Below are 14515 nucleotides of genomic sequence, written 5' to 3'. Positions count from 1 at the left end.
GAAAAATTTGCCCCCCTGCCCCTAAATACTGTGAGCAGCTAAGGAAATCTTTTTCTTTGTTAATGCTATCATGTATAGACGTATGTACTTAACATTCACACAACCTTTAATATTCTGTTCTATTAAAATGAGAGAGCAACATGATAATTCTTCCTTTGCCCCTGGAGGAACAGGTGGCTGCTTACAGAGGAGGGCTGCAGCTTCCATTTTTTGAGATAGAGAACAGGCAGAGCGATAAATGGAAAAAACAACAGTGTTGTGTTTTACAGAGATGACAAGCAGTGTATTCTGCTCGTATTACCGTTCTTTCTACTCCTACTTCTTTAGTTATTTCATAACAAGTTTTGGGCATAATAACACATTAATTCACACACTGTTTTAATTACTCTGATCATCTGGGTCCAGTTCTACTGTTGCAAGAGCAAAGATTGGAAGCCAGCTTGCCTCGCTCCTTGTTAAGTCAATTAAGCAGAAGTGAGAAATGTGCCCATGGGGATTTACTGGTCTGCCAACAGTGGTCAGAGACTTCAAACACAGCCACTCAAAGACTGGACCAGATGATCTTCCGAGGTCACTTCCAACCTGGACTGTTCTATGATTCCATGATTCACTTGAGATCTTTATCAGCCCTAGGCACCCCACTGCCTTTACTGTAATCATACTGGGTTTGAATATAGGGTAAAGCAGGGACCCGTCCAGAAATTCCAACCAAAAGGATTTTCCTATGCACTTTAAGAATTAATAAATCAGTCTCTTACCTCTCTTGATACCAGATGGGTGGCTTGCAGGCTGGCAGCTGGTCAGTACTGTAAAACAGAAAAGGCAAATCCTTACTTGCTGCTGCACAGAATTCCAGAGTGAAAATAGGCAGGTGGCTTGAAAGCAGATTTAAAACTTGAGCTGAGAAAATGCATGCTGTCCTGGAAATGAGCACTGGAGGCAGCAGGAATGCTGTGGCAGACACATAAGGGCACCATCCTTTCCCTCCAAGCCTGTGGATACCATACACTTACCTTGAAGCTTTCCCTGGAGACAGGGCAGACTTGTTGCAGGGATGTTTTATATGATCTAGTCTGCAGATGCTACAGATGCCTACTCTTTCTTCGGTCAAAACATTTTTGGCAAACCTTCTTTGGCAAAGCATTGTCTGGCAAACTGAACTAAGGGCATAATTGTCATTTGACATGACTAGATATAATTAGAAATTTTTGCTGTCTTACTGACTATATGAATACATGTCCTATAAATAATTTGACAAGGGTGTTAAGGAGGGAATCTGGACTCTTCAAGGCACTTACGGAACTTGGATACTAGACTTATGGATTCTATTGCTGGCTTTCCCACCGACCCACTGTCAGTCCCAGGGTGGATTGCTTGGTATGTCTGTGCTGCAGCTATCCCAGCTGTACAATGGAGATGACAACATTAATCACACTATGTGATGGTGTGAGGCTTATAAGAAATGCCTGAAAGCAATACATTAAGCAGGCCACTAAGAGGGAAATAAGTATTACTAAAAGCATTTGGCAGTTGTGTTGTAAAAATTCTGAAAGTAGAGGAGGAATCTGGATCATTCAGTGTGATATTGGTGGTGCCTGGGAGTCACAGACATGCAGAGAGACAAAGAGACAAGAGACAAAGGCCAAGAGACAAAGATTTGGTCACAACAATAGGAGGCTGGGGACTAGCTGAAATACTGGGTTGGAGTCTTAGAGGGAGATATAAGGTCACTCGTGGTGTATGAAGAAGAGCACATACACTCATGCACATATGTCCATCTGTACACTTGAATGGGAGATTGTCCAAGAAGGGTTATTACAAGCCTGTACAAGAATTCGTGCTAAGAGGGATGTCATAAGGTATTCTGTGATTTCTTCTGTCTATCTAGGTCAGTGCAACTAAACAACAGGTGCTCCTTTCTTTCCTTAATGGTATTTTAATTAATCAGAGAGTAGCCACATTGGTAATTCAGGAAAGGACAGCAATTATTTCTTATGTCTTCTTTTCTAAGTCTGACCTGTCAATCTGTACCATAAATAAAGCATATTGCTGAGGTAAAGATTTAGGACTGTAAAAATCCATGTAATTTGAATATTCATTCCCCTTTTCAACAAAGAGTTGGTAGTCTTTAAATAAACCAAGGGTTTTTTTTCCATTCCTACTGAAATGTCTGCTCCTGCAGAATTACAGAGCCCTTCCATCATTCCACAGCTTGGCTCACACATCCAGAAGACAACCTAGATAAAGAGACTGTGTATACATAAATACACAGCACTTCTTTCCGATTCCTCTAACATGAAAACCCCACAGTCTCATCTGAAGCCTGTCTCCCGTATGCTTGCTCCCACTGCCAAATTCACTAACCAGGATGAAGGCTAAGACCCCTTCAGTCCTTCCTATGCAAAACTTGCAAAAACCGCTATCTTGCACATTCACATATTTATACAGTTCCTGCAACAAAAGTTATCAACAGGTTGCTGCCTGTATCAGAGCAATAGGTATAGGTGGAGGACAGCCCTGATACGCTGAGAAAGGGGGATTTGCTGATAGTCCTGGGGAATGACTCATCTGGTTTTAGGGAAAGGGTGCTGTTATTCGAGCTGCTTTAAATGCTGTCAGATCTAAACACACTCTTCTTCTGGTCATTGCCATTTTGGTTATTGAAAGAGGTCAAGGGCACAGGGACAAAGTTGGAAAAATGATGCCTAGTATACAAGGGTCCAGCATCAGGTGCTACCCTGCGCATTAAGAGCTTGCTCCAAGAAGGGCTCTGACATTGCAGCACCCACGTTTTGTGTGGCTGGGCCTCAGCCTGGAACCCAAACCTGTTCCAAACTGAGGCACTGGGGTGTTACGTGGTGTCTATCAGCCCAGTAGCTTATTGGTCCTGGCCAAGAAGGGGACAGGAGGGCCTTGGCAGATCAGAGAATAGGGTTAAGAAGACCATGGGAGGAGCAAGGATGTCTAAGACCTCTCCCAGGATGTGAGAGCTGAGGATTTTCTCCCATCAGGTTAGAAAGGGAGCTCTGGTCTCCTATTCCCATGGAAGCTGTAATATCTGAACTGTAAAGGCAGCTTCCTCCAGGAGCAATAGGTTAAGTATTAAGTAGAACAATAAAACGACTTGCATTGGAAGGGCCCTTCAAACATCATCTAGTCCCACACACCTGCTGTGGGCAAAGATATCTTTTGCTAGATTAGATTGCTAAAAGCTCCATCCAATTTGACCTTGAATGCTTCCAATGGTGGGGCATCTGTCATTTCTCTGGGAAATATGTTCCAGTGCCTCACCACACTCATAGTAAAATATTTCTTCATTATATCTACTCAGGATATACCGTTTTTCAGTTTAAAACTATTGCTTCTTGCCCTGTCACCACAGGCATTGATAAAATGCCTTTCTCCATCTTTCTTATAAGCCCCCTGTAAGTATTGCAAGGTGACAAAAAGGTTTCCTCAAACCTTTCTCAACTCTAGGTTGAACAACCCAACCTTCTTCATAGGAGAGATGTTCCAGCTCTCAGGTCATTTTTGTGGCACTCCTCTGGCTTGACTCTAGCAGGTCCACATCTTTTTTTGTGGTGGGGATCCCAGAGCTAATGGGAATATTGCAGGTAGGGTCTTAAAAGAGCAGAGTAGAGGGAGAGAATCACCTCCCTTGAACTGCTGCTCACACTTCTTTTGAAGCAGCCCAGGATCCAATTGGATTTCTGGGTTTCAAGCACACATTAATGGCTTATGTCTACTAGTATCCCCAAGTTCTTCCCTGAGCAGCTGCATTGCTTTTCCTTGAGGTCCTGCTCTCGGGAGTACATAGCAAGCCTGTCTTAATGCAGCACTACAAGACTGGGACAAAATGCCATCAGGATGTTCCTCGAGCTCCAGGAGCTATACGGAGAGTCCAGCTGAATGTGACTTTTGGGGGCTGAAAATCTTTGAATTCCCAGTGGCCAGTGACAAAGCCTGTCTTCTCAGTAAAGCTATTCTGAGGTTTTGTTGGGGTTTTGTCTAGTCTGTGGACCCAGGTGTGTAACAGGCAGGAGTAAGGCACATGGCCAGGCAGCTCTGGGCATGTAGTCAGCAGAGGGGAGGTCTAGCTTGGAAGGGAAGTAGCTGGTTTGTTGGCAGTCACTTAGCAGTGCTTTTAGAATGGCAAACTTCAAAGCAGGTCTGTTCACAAAAGGGTTTAGAAACCAGAAGCCTTCTGTGGAATTGGTTCCAAGCCCAGGTTAGCTTCTCAGGCTATGGGAAAGAAGAATTCCTTCCTTGCTCCCTAATATCCTCTCAGTAGTCAGATGACATTTTGTTTAGCTGTAAAGAACTGTTGAAGTTCAAGTAGGTTTGATCAGTGTTCCCAGGAAGATATAACTGTACCCTCTGCATTATTCCAGAGCTGTATTTTGTGAGGGTATTGCATTAAAGGTACATGAAAGGCCCAATTCCCAATTTTACATAAGGAAAAATTCTAGTTTTCTGTACATTTCAGTGTGGTATATCATTAATATCAGGGAAGATAATTGAAACAATATTAATACAAATTCTGAAAAAAAGTGAAAATATTTTATCATCAGATTTTATTTCCCACAGTCCTACAATATCCATATGTAAGCATATAGGGATATTCAGGTCTTAACTGTCACGTTGCTTTAAAAACTTTTTGTGCATGAGCAACATGCTGTTTTCCAATGTATTTCACAGTCCTAAACTCAGGTGACCACCTGTATTGTTATAAACAGAGTGCTTTTTCTATCTTTTCAAATACTCTATCTGGATTTTTTTTTCCAGTCTTCATCTTTACTTAAAAGTCTACTTTACAGAACTATCTTTTTGCTGAATTGTGTTATCAAATTCAAACTACAGGCAGTTTCCCCCCTGTGGTTGTCTTATATTGTCAAAAGACAATGAAAAAGTTCAAATTACAAAATGATGAATAAGTTTTGGTTAGCTTATGGAGCCTCACACAATGTCTACACATTGATTAAAATGAATTTGAACAGAGCAATAGCAATTTAAACTTGAAGATGTGTATGTGCACTCAGGCACAATGTCAAATTCAGTTAATTTTCAGTGTGTAGGGGGAAGAATATAATAATCTGTGCTCTGCCAGGAAAGCTGAAGAAAATGCCTATGTACTGAGCTCACCTAAAAAATGAAATCTTCTCATAAAAGAAACTGTCCCTCTGCCTTTTCCAGTAGCCACATGGTTTAGGGCAGCACTGACCTATCTTCTCAGTATGACCTTGAAGGGAGCCTTTCGAGCCTCTTTTCATGTTACAGCAACAGCTGAGAAAAGAAGTAGCTGATTCCAACTGCTGCCAGGATTTAATGGAAGCTCAGCACAGGATGGCTGGAGAAATTAATTCCTTCTTATGTCCCCTCTCTGATATTAATGTACCCTGCACTTTGCCCCCATTCCCAGGGTGATATATAACTGAACCCTTCTCATTGTCCCTCTCACATCTCATTCTATGATCAAGCATAGTTTCTGAGGGAAATAACACCATGTTGAACTATCATGGCAAAAGTTTGTGGTGCATCGGTATCTGCTTTACAAGATCTAGAATCCAAGGTAATGGAGACAGTCACAGCAGGATACATTAATAGAACTGAAATTCTCCAATATTTTTATCCTTGACCTAACTCTGATCCTACTCAGTAGCAGATAATTTTTGCTCACTCAGGTATACCTGGGGCAGTACTATGTGTGTTGAAAAATGTGGTCTTATATTTGAGTCAATTATGCCAGTGCTATAGTTCAAAGAGAAAATTCAGTGCAACTAAAAGTATCTTAATGATGTTCTGATAACTGCACCTTCTGTCCACTTAAATAGCAAGGAAAGCCATATCTCCCAGTGATGTATCATATGAAAGAAACTGTGCCGTCTCAGAAGGCAATGCTGCAAACATCCTCCTGCAATGTATTCAGTATCTTGTCAGGAATGGGAAGCTACGTTTCTTCCAAAAAACAGGCGATAATTTAGAGACAACTTAGCTAAGGGATTGACAGGAAATCAGCCTCATGTCTTGGAAGAAACTCTCAACTATCCGATGAACTGAAGGACCAAACAAACTCTGGCTCCCTATAAGCTACAAGTACTTAATTATAACATGAGATTTAAATAGTGATGTTTTTAATGTCAAAACAAAGAAACAGTCTAATTACATAGCTGGAATGCAAAACTAAATTCACTGGTCCACATTTATCTTGCTAAATGTTGTTTTGTTGACACTGATGCCAAAGTCAGGATTCCAGACATCATCAGGTTCTTATTAGCTCCATCAGACCAGGAAGACTGAAAAGGCATGGGCAGGCAGCATTTATATCCATTCACTTCAAGCATACTAGAGGAAAATCTCATTGCTGCGAGATTTTTTTGCTACCATATAATTACATCGCATATTACTAGAAAAACTCTCAACATAAAAAGATATTTGAATGTCTTAGTTGTTTCGGACAACTTCCATCATTCCTTGCAAATCTGGTCATCTTTGCCTCACAGATCAGAGCTGACAGCCCCATCTCAGTGACATCTCAGTTCATTTGCTGTTCTAGAGGAATCCCCTTGCTGACATTAGATTGACAATGTGAGAAAAAGAAACATGTTAAAATCTGTATTTTTTATTTTGCTACTTGTTTATACCTTCACCTGAATAAGAATATATAAAAAGGGATATTTATTTACTTGATATTTTAGTGATCAGCTGTAAAACACTTTGTTCATTGAAAGAAAGAGTAATCCCAATGATTATTACCAAGGAAAATAAACTAAACTTTAGACTGAGGTTTTCAAGGCAAAGTGGACAAGCAATGTGTACTACATTTATAGAGGTCAAAGATGGAGATGAGCACCAGAGGAACATCATGGAAAAAAACTGGATATCCAGCGCTTCCATGTCACTGAAACTATCAATACAGATAGCAAGCACTTTAATTTCCTGCAATTGAAAAGGGCTGGTGAAATCAAGGAAAGTTTGTAGGCAGCCTATTCTAGAGTGTTCTGTAAGAAGCAAAACATTCAATTCAATCTCATGTTCAGTCACTTAGCCACTCTCATGAACACACCCTGAAGGGATTTGAGCTACTCATCCTTTGTGGCACCTTTATTTTCTTCCACAAAGTTGATCTTTCTCCCAGCAGTGATTAATTTATATTTCCTGACATGTTGGCCTGTAAGCTTCTTGCAAAGACCTCTATAATCTAAAGTCCTCAATTTTATTTATCTGCTCTAAGTTCACAGACATTGGTGAATTACATTGGAGAAAGCTCCATCTTGTGCTAAGTCTTTGCTAGTACAATTCGCTATCCAAAGGAACATCTGCCCATACAGGAAGCCAATTACTTATACTGATAAAGTATTAGCAGAGTCCTTGTCAAGCTTTTGGCCTGTGCCAGCTACACAACTCCTAAGCAGATTCAAAGACATAACTGGACAGCTGGCATTTTCTGGGACAAGTCCCAATACAGCCTGCATCCAGCCTCACCATGCTCGAAACAGAAATAGTTTACTCCTATAAGCATAAGCAGTCCCATGCCAGTTGGCCTAAGTTCCTGGACATGTTTAATTTACTAGTGTAGCTGTAGTGCTCCTGTAGAAAGGTTTGAAACAGTCACAGAAATAGCTGTCCCAGGAGAAGGAAGGACCTGCTGGAAGAAGCAACAATACCTTAATGGAAAATGGGAAAGGAAATGGATCTTGCCTCTGTTAGCTTTCTGACTATGTTTCAACCTCTGCAGGGTTGGTCTCCGCTGCAGCTGAATCTAAAGCACAACAGAGTTGAAAGAGAAGAGACAGAGTGAAGCAGACCCTGGATACAGGCTGTCCTGGACAGCGGTGCAGCGTGGGCAAGGTTCAGCAGTGCTGACATTCCCATGGAAGAGGGAGGATTCGAGTGTGCTGAAAATAGATCCTTCGGGATGAAGACCAGGCAGCTGCCTCACTCTCTGCCACTCCTTAAGACATGGCCCCAGTATACAGTGACTGTCTGCAGGACCAGGAGCAAGAAGTCACATCTTAGCAAGGCAGCACACGTCAAGTGGGAAAGTGGAGGCATCTCAAGGCTTCTAGTCTGTATCCCATTAGGCCACCCCACTCTGCACACCCCACCCATGTTTTTTTCTTAGTGCCATTTATCTCATGAACTGGAAACTTTACTTTAGCTGAAATAAGTGTGTGAATGAGGAGACAATGGTGGAAGCAATAAACCTTGTGAAATATCAAGCTAAACAACTTTAGGCTCTGTATAAAGGTGTAAGGATTTTCCTAGTTTATCTTGCAGGTGTCTCATTTGGGAGCTGAGGATGTATGGGGTGGATGAATGGGTTGCTGTGACATTTGAAAACTATCTGGACTATTCAAGGGGTAGAAATCAGCAGCTAAATAGCAGCTAGCTGGCAACTTAATGAGAACAGTACCCCTGTGGTCCACAATGAGGCCCTTACCTTTCAAAATCTATCAGTACCCTGAGTGATGACACCTTTTGCACCTTTAGCAGATAACACTCATCTATGGGGAATGAACATCACAAGTGGCAGAGATTCAATCCAGTGGGACCTTGGTAAACCTGAGGGTAAGGGAAAGAGAGACTTCGTGAAGCACAGTAATGAGAAGTGCAGTTTTCCACCTGGAGCAGAATAAGGCCATATGGACAGGGAAGTGCCTTAGCAGTATCCCTGATGGAAAGGATATGTGCATTTTGGAAGATGTTAGTTTGACTGTAAGCCAGTGCTGCTTTCTCACTGTGAGGAAGCAAATGCCTTAGTGGGCTGCATCATGAACATGTCCAACAGAGTGAAAGAAGTCACTTTCTGTCCTGTACTTGGGGTTGATGCAGTCACACCAGGAATACACTGTTATGTTTGGTGCTTTGCAGTTTAAGAGGGATGTAGAAGCACCTAACAGGGTCTACTGAAGGGCTACAAAAATGGTGAATGACCTAGAGCACATTACCTGGCTACAAACCACCACCAAGTAGAGGGCAACAATTTGCCTTTGTATCTTCCGCTATTCCCCATCTGACTCCTTTGGTCAGAATAATTGCGACAAGTGATAAATTCTTATCCCCCTTCCTGTGATATTTACCAGGATGCTGCAGTTGCACACAAATAATCCTTAGGAGTGCAGTGCAGTCTGTGCGGTCCCAGATGGTTAGGACTTCTGCTGGTGATTTAGTGGCACAAAAATTAAAACTCTAGTTCTAGAATGACTGAAAATAAGAGATTGGAGCATTAGGGGAAATGAGGTGTTCCATGGGTTTCCTGAAAAGACACAGTGACACTGGCTGCACCACAGTGGTACTTTGGAATCTGTTAGGGGAGCATTGATTCCTCTGTATAAAGCTCTGGAGACACCTGCTTTGAAGTATTCTGAACTGTCCCAGCCATACGCATTCAGACATTACTGACTCAAGGTTTACATGGTGCCAAGAGAATTGGTGAGACCACAGGGGAACAGAGAAGCTCCTCCGAGGGATAAGCCTGGAAGAGTTCAGCTTAGCAAAGGTTTACTATTGCAGGGCAAAGGCTGAGGTGGGAACAAGCACTGTAAATAAACCTGCATAACTCTCCCATCAGCTCTTGTCTGTGAGCAAAGCTTGAGTCCGCTTCTGGAGATCACTGCTGAGGTTCCTGTTTAATGTCCCCACTCAGCAAAACCAAAGCTATGAGTGAGCTCCCATATTTGCAAATGACAATGCCAATGCCCAAGAAAACAAAGAGTTGCGTGAGAGGAAGGTCAGAGAACAAAAACCACCTCTTCCTTTCTGAAAGGACAGACCTAAGATTATTGAGACAACTGGGAGAGGACTGTGGTGATCACTCTGTGCCTAAAATAACAAATATATTCTTTGCAATAGGTGACTGCCAGGGGGCAGGTATCTATAACCTATCCTGACAGGAGAAAAGATATCCTTGAGCTTCAACTGATCCCATAAAGGAGCTGCTCATTGAACTGCTGCTAAGCTCCAGACAGACAACGTGTTGCAGGGTGACTGTGTCTGTCCAGCTGCTACACATTCAAGTCATCATACCTACCTGCCTTACTGCTGTGTGTTGGCTTGTTGTGACAGGCATGTCAGGACATGGCAGATGGTCTGGGTCAGTCCAAAGGCCAGCCTTGAGCAGTGTCTCCCTGGCAGTGGCTGAGAGCCTCACTGGTGTCTGAGGCTGACAAAGCTCAGTATGTAAGGGTACAGACACATGTGCTGAGGCTTTCCCTGATCACTGCCCCATTCCCCAGGTGTTCTGAGCTTGGGCACATCCCAGTCCTGATGCCTTTGTTGTGTGTAGGATCAGGATCAGGTGGGATCTCCACCTGGTTTTCCTCTCATGGATTTGTGTGGCAGTTTCTTGAACAAATGAAAACATACAGTAGCCACTCCAATGGTGCTGAGGGTTTGCAGAATAATTATATGTGACAATAAATGGTCTCCAAAGAATGATTCTTATAGTGCAGGCACCCTCTGGGTCTGTAAACATCCTCTCCAGTGCCTCGGGGTTTTTTGACCAAGCTAAAATGAGACAGAGGGCAGATCCTATTCCAGCACACATGAACTGTGCAAGTAGCATTTTCAGATTTGTGTTGCTGGTTTGAAAGGACTGAGTGACATCTAATATGATATGGACATCTGCACTGTCTTGGCCTGAGCAACTCCGTCAATGATACATCCCTAAGGATCCCAGGCCAGACATGGATGTTAATATCATTACTCCTTGCGGCTGGGTTTTAGCAACGTGGATCCCATTCTTCACTGACATCTTAAAATTTGAGGGTGAGGTTCAAACTCTCTGGAGAGCGAGGGTAGGATTTGGCTCTGTCAGCTGCACAGAACATAGGATCTGTGCCTATAACAAACCACAAGGATCTGTACAATTCAAGGCATCACAAATTCATCCAAAATAATTATTTCTCTCTATGTTTGGGAAATTGCATTCATGGATAAATGAAAGTACACCCACGTATGCCCACACACTGTTGATGAACCTCTAATATTTTACTTCTGTGTCGGTCCTCTGGTGGCTGTGCAGAGCTTGGACTCTTCCTGGAAAGAGATCTCTGCAGAATACAGAGTGGTGACATTTTCCTGAGAGAGCCGTGAATGTTTCTGAATGCAAATGCCAGGATTCACCCTGTTTCATCTTCCCAGGCCTCACTGTATTTATTGCCAAGTAAATTCATCCAAATACTCACTTCTCTTTTTTGTAGGAAAACAGGTTCCTTCATGTCAGGGGGGTGAAAACCTGCCTAGGCTGATATGAAGAAAGGCTTCCTGCTGGTTTTCCATGGAGGGGGATGGACTCATTTTCTTCTTTGCAGCAGCAGTGAGGTAGTAGATATGCTCCCTTTCCCTGGTCTCCATGAAATTCACCTGGAGAGTGGCCTCCTACATGGCATCAGAGTTCCTTAGGAAATTAGGATCATCATGTGTTGGGGACATCACAGGTTCCCTTGAGAAATGTCTGCAGCAGCATCTCTGCTCCCTCCGTTTTCAGTATCAAAGACTGTAACAGGCACTGTGTCAGCAAAGTTTCAGGGGAGTTCCTGAGTTTTTCCATGGAAAATTTCACACAGCAATATGCTCCATGTTTGCATGTGTCCTGTCCTCCATCCACTGCAGCATTACTAAGCAGTTCCAGAGCTTTTGGGAAAAGGAGACAGTGAGTGGGGGTGTGGCTTGGGAAAGCTGTCCTGTAGGGACATGTGCTCATAGCAGCGTGAAGGAGACAAGAAGAAACCTTGCAGAAGTACTCTGGCTCCCCACACCACGCCCTCCTGTGCCCTCTTCTGCTGTCATCCCAGACCCACTGAACAGGGAGAAGTGGGAAAGCCTGAAACCTCACTGCCACAGCATGGCACAGTCAGCCCTGGGGTATAACAGCATCAACATGCCCATGGGGGGTAGGGATGGAAGGAAGGCAAAACTGGGCCAGAGAGGAGGCCTAGAGCTGCTTTGCTGCTCTGGTGCAGTGCACCAGTAACACACCCACTCCAGAGTATGAAAACATCACTGAACTTGTGTCAGTCTGACAGTCTTTTTCCTCCTTCTCCTCCTTCTGTGGCAAAATTCTGGTCCCCTGCCATGGCAGGACAACCCTGTTGTAGGTTTCCCCATAGCTGTATGATGGTGTCTTGCACTTATCTCACAGGAAGGTGCTGAGATTCTATCAGTTCAGCCTTGCCAGAGCAGCAGTCCCTTCATGTCCTTAGATGAGATGCCCACGTGGCAGTCCTGCCAGAGGCAGTCTTGCAGCAAAGGGCTTGTTAACACACCCAGGAAACAATCCACACATTCAATGGCTTCTTGGATTGTTTGGGAAGAGCCTGATTGGAATGACATCTACTAAACTGGATTATCTGCATAACAAGGAAGTTTGGCTTCTGTCTTACGCAGAGCATTCATGGCTCTTCTGATGCAGGCCAACAAAGTGTTAGGCATGTGCAGGCAGAATGTGCTTCCCCTTTTAGTGTCATAATCAGCAAGTACAATGTGGCATGAATGAAGTCTTCCCATAGCACAGAATTGTATAACCTCCAGCAAGCAGCTCATCCAGAAGAGAACTGCAGGTGGGTGCCAGAGAGTACAGGGAGGTGAAAAAATGTAATGACGTGCTATAGAAATTCTGGAAAGAGGATTCAGTCATTTTAGAAGATGAAAAGTCACCAAGAGTCAGTGCAATATTCCCACCTCTTGTTCTAAATTCAGTATTTACAGGGGATGCGCATTCTCTCTTTGATGGTGAGGAATGTTTGGCACGTCATGTAAAATTATTTTTGTTCTTTACAGATTACTATTGCTGAGTGGGCATTTTGGCATATCAATTTGTCTACCTAATAATAATACAGTTTGTGCTCTACTAATCTGGACAGATAAAGAAACTTGACAAATATTCCTGTCATTCATTTGCTATCCATGATACTGCCAAAATGTCCTGAGCAGAAGGACATTGTACTCCTGACGGTCCAGCTGGGATCAAATGAGTAATTTTGAGCTTTGAATTGAAAGCAAGAGTGCTTTTAAACAGCAGGATAGGAACACAGAAGTAAACACCTTCCCAGTCTGTCTGTATCAATCAACGTGTCTTAAAATCAATTCTGCAATCTCATCATGTCCCACATTACTACCATTTATAATGAAGAACAGTACAAGGCTGGAGAAAAATTTATAATATGGAGCTCACCACTGCAGTGACCAGGATTTGATGGCATCTTTCAAATTCTCAAATTCTACAGAATTTATTTGTTTACCTCTAAGATTCTCAAAAGATGGATCTAACATAGAGGTGTTTGAGGACCAGAAATTGACCTTTAATTCTCAAAATGGGTTAGCATATGGTCTCTTTACAACCATTCATTTACTACTAGTATTTTCTTTTGACCTAAAGAAATTCTTTCCCTTTATGGTTTTCTCTCCTCAGTTCACTTATACAAACATCCATCTTGTATCAGCTTCATCTCACTGGATTAACAAACCCAATCTTTTCAAGCCACTCACCATAAAATAGTTCATCTGTTCTCTTGATCATTTCAATAATTTTGAGCTGCACTCATTCCACATAAGCGATTCTGTCTCCACTATCTCATCACTTCTTGTTTTATTGAGATCACTCTATGATGAACATGGTTTGCCTATTTTTCAATCCAGCTGAGTTGTGGGTTTTTTTGCTATAGTTGACTGCCAGTTTGACAGATTCACATGATCACAAAATGGCACAAATAGTCTCTCGGGCTGCAAGGGATCACAGCCACATTTGCTGCTTCGCAGGAATGTGCCTGTGCCTTCAGTACCAGCAGCAGAACTGACAGAGAAGCTGCTGTCTTCCAGCTGGAGCCACAGGCTGCAAGAAAGCAGAAGACATAGGCTGGATAAGAAGAAGCCAGAGGCACTCAGAGTAAAGATATCTAGGTTTTAAATGTGCATCAATTGCATGACTGCAGTAACGGAAAAAGATGAAAAAATATAATGCAGGACTTAAACTCTGAAGGTCATCTCAACTAAGTATCCTTAGCTATTTTTTATCATCTAATATTGTTTCAGAAGTTAAAGTTCTGGTTTGCAATCCCTTTCCAACCTTTTTTCTGTAGATCTCTGTTGTTCCATGTGCTTCTTTACTACCCTTCAGGGAGGAAGGGAGACTCTAATGACTCAGTCATTATGAATGAGGCATTATGGTGTGCAAGCACCCATAAGAGTTGCTTGCACATTTTAATATACATGGAAACCTTCTCAGACTTTGCCATTTTGCTGCATCATTTGCCTTTCTACATTTGTGAAATTACAGGATTCAGTTAGTTCTGGGCTCCAAATCTAATATTAATATTATTCTCTTGTCATTCATAAGACCAGTGACAATTTTTAACCATTTGCTTTTTGAATAGTAGCCTACAGTGATCTGCCAAAAACAAACCACCCCGAAATGTTCTGTGACATTTTGAGATGCTCTCAGGATAGAAGAAAAACAGTAATTTAAGTAAAACTTCTGAGAAGTCCTGATATTTCCTTAGAACATACAGGCATTCTG

General features: G+C 42.5%; 1 long non-coding RNA gene across 1 annotated transcript; it reads right to left on the bottom strand.

Moving 5' to 3' along the window:
* Positions 1-6079: 6079 nt before the first annotated feature.
* On the bottom strand, positions 6080-12530 carry LOC133219383 (uncharacterized). Its single transcript, XR_009727430.1, has 2 exons — positions 10031-12530; positions 6080-6293 (listed from the first exon to the last, which is right to left on the bottom strand). It is a non-coding gene; the product is annotated as an uncharacterized LOC133219383 (long non-coding RNA).
* Between the last annotated feature and the right edge of the window lie 1985 nt (positions 12531-14515).

Source organism: Neopsephotus bourkii, unplaced genomic scaffold, assembly GCF_033783945.1.
Source record: "Neopsephotus bourkii isolate Nb327-2 ecotype Australia unplaced genomic scaffold, CSIRO-AGI_Nbou_v1 NB_5, whole genome shotgun sequence".
Classification (NCBI taxonomy): domain Eukaryota; kingdom Metazoa; phylum Chordata; class Aves; order Psittaciformes; family Psittacidae; genus Neopsephotus; species Neopsephotus bourkii.
This window is presented reverse-complemented; position numbering and strand designations above follow the sequence as displayed.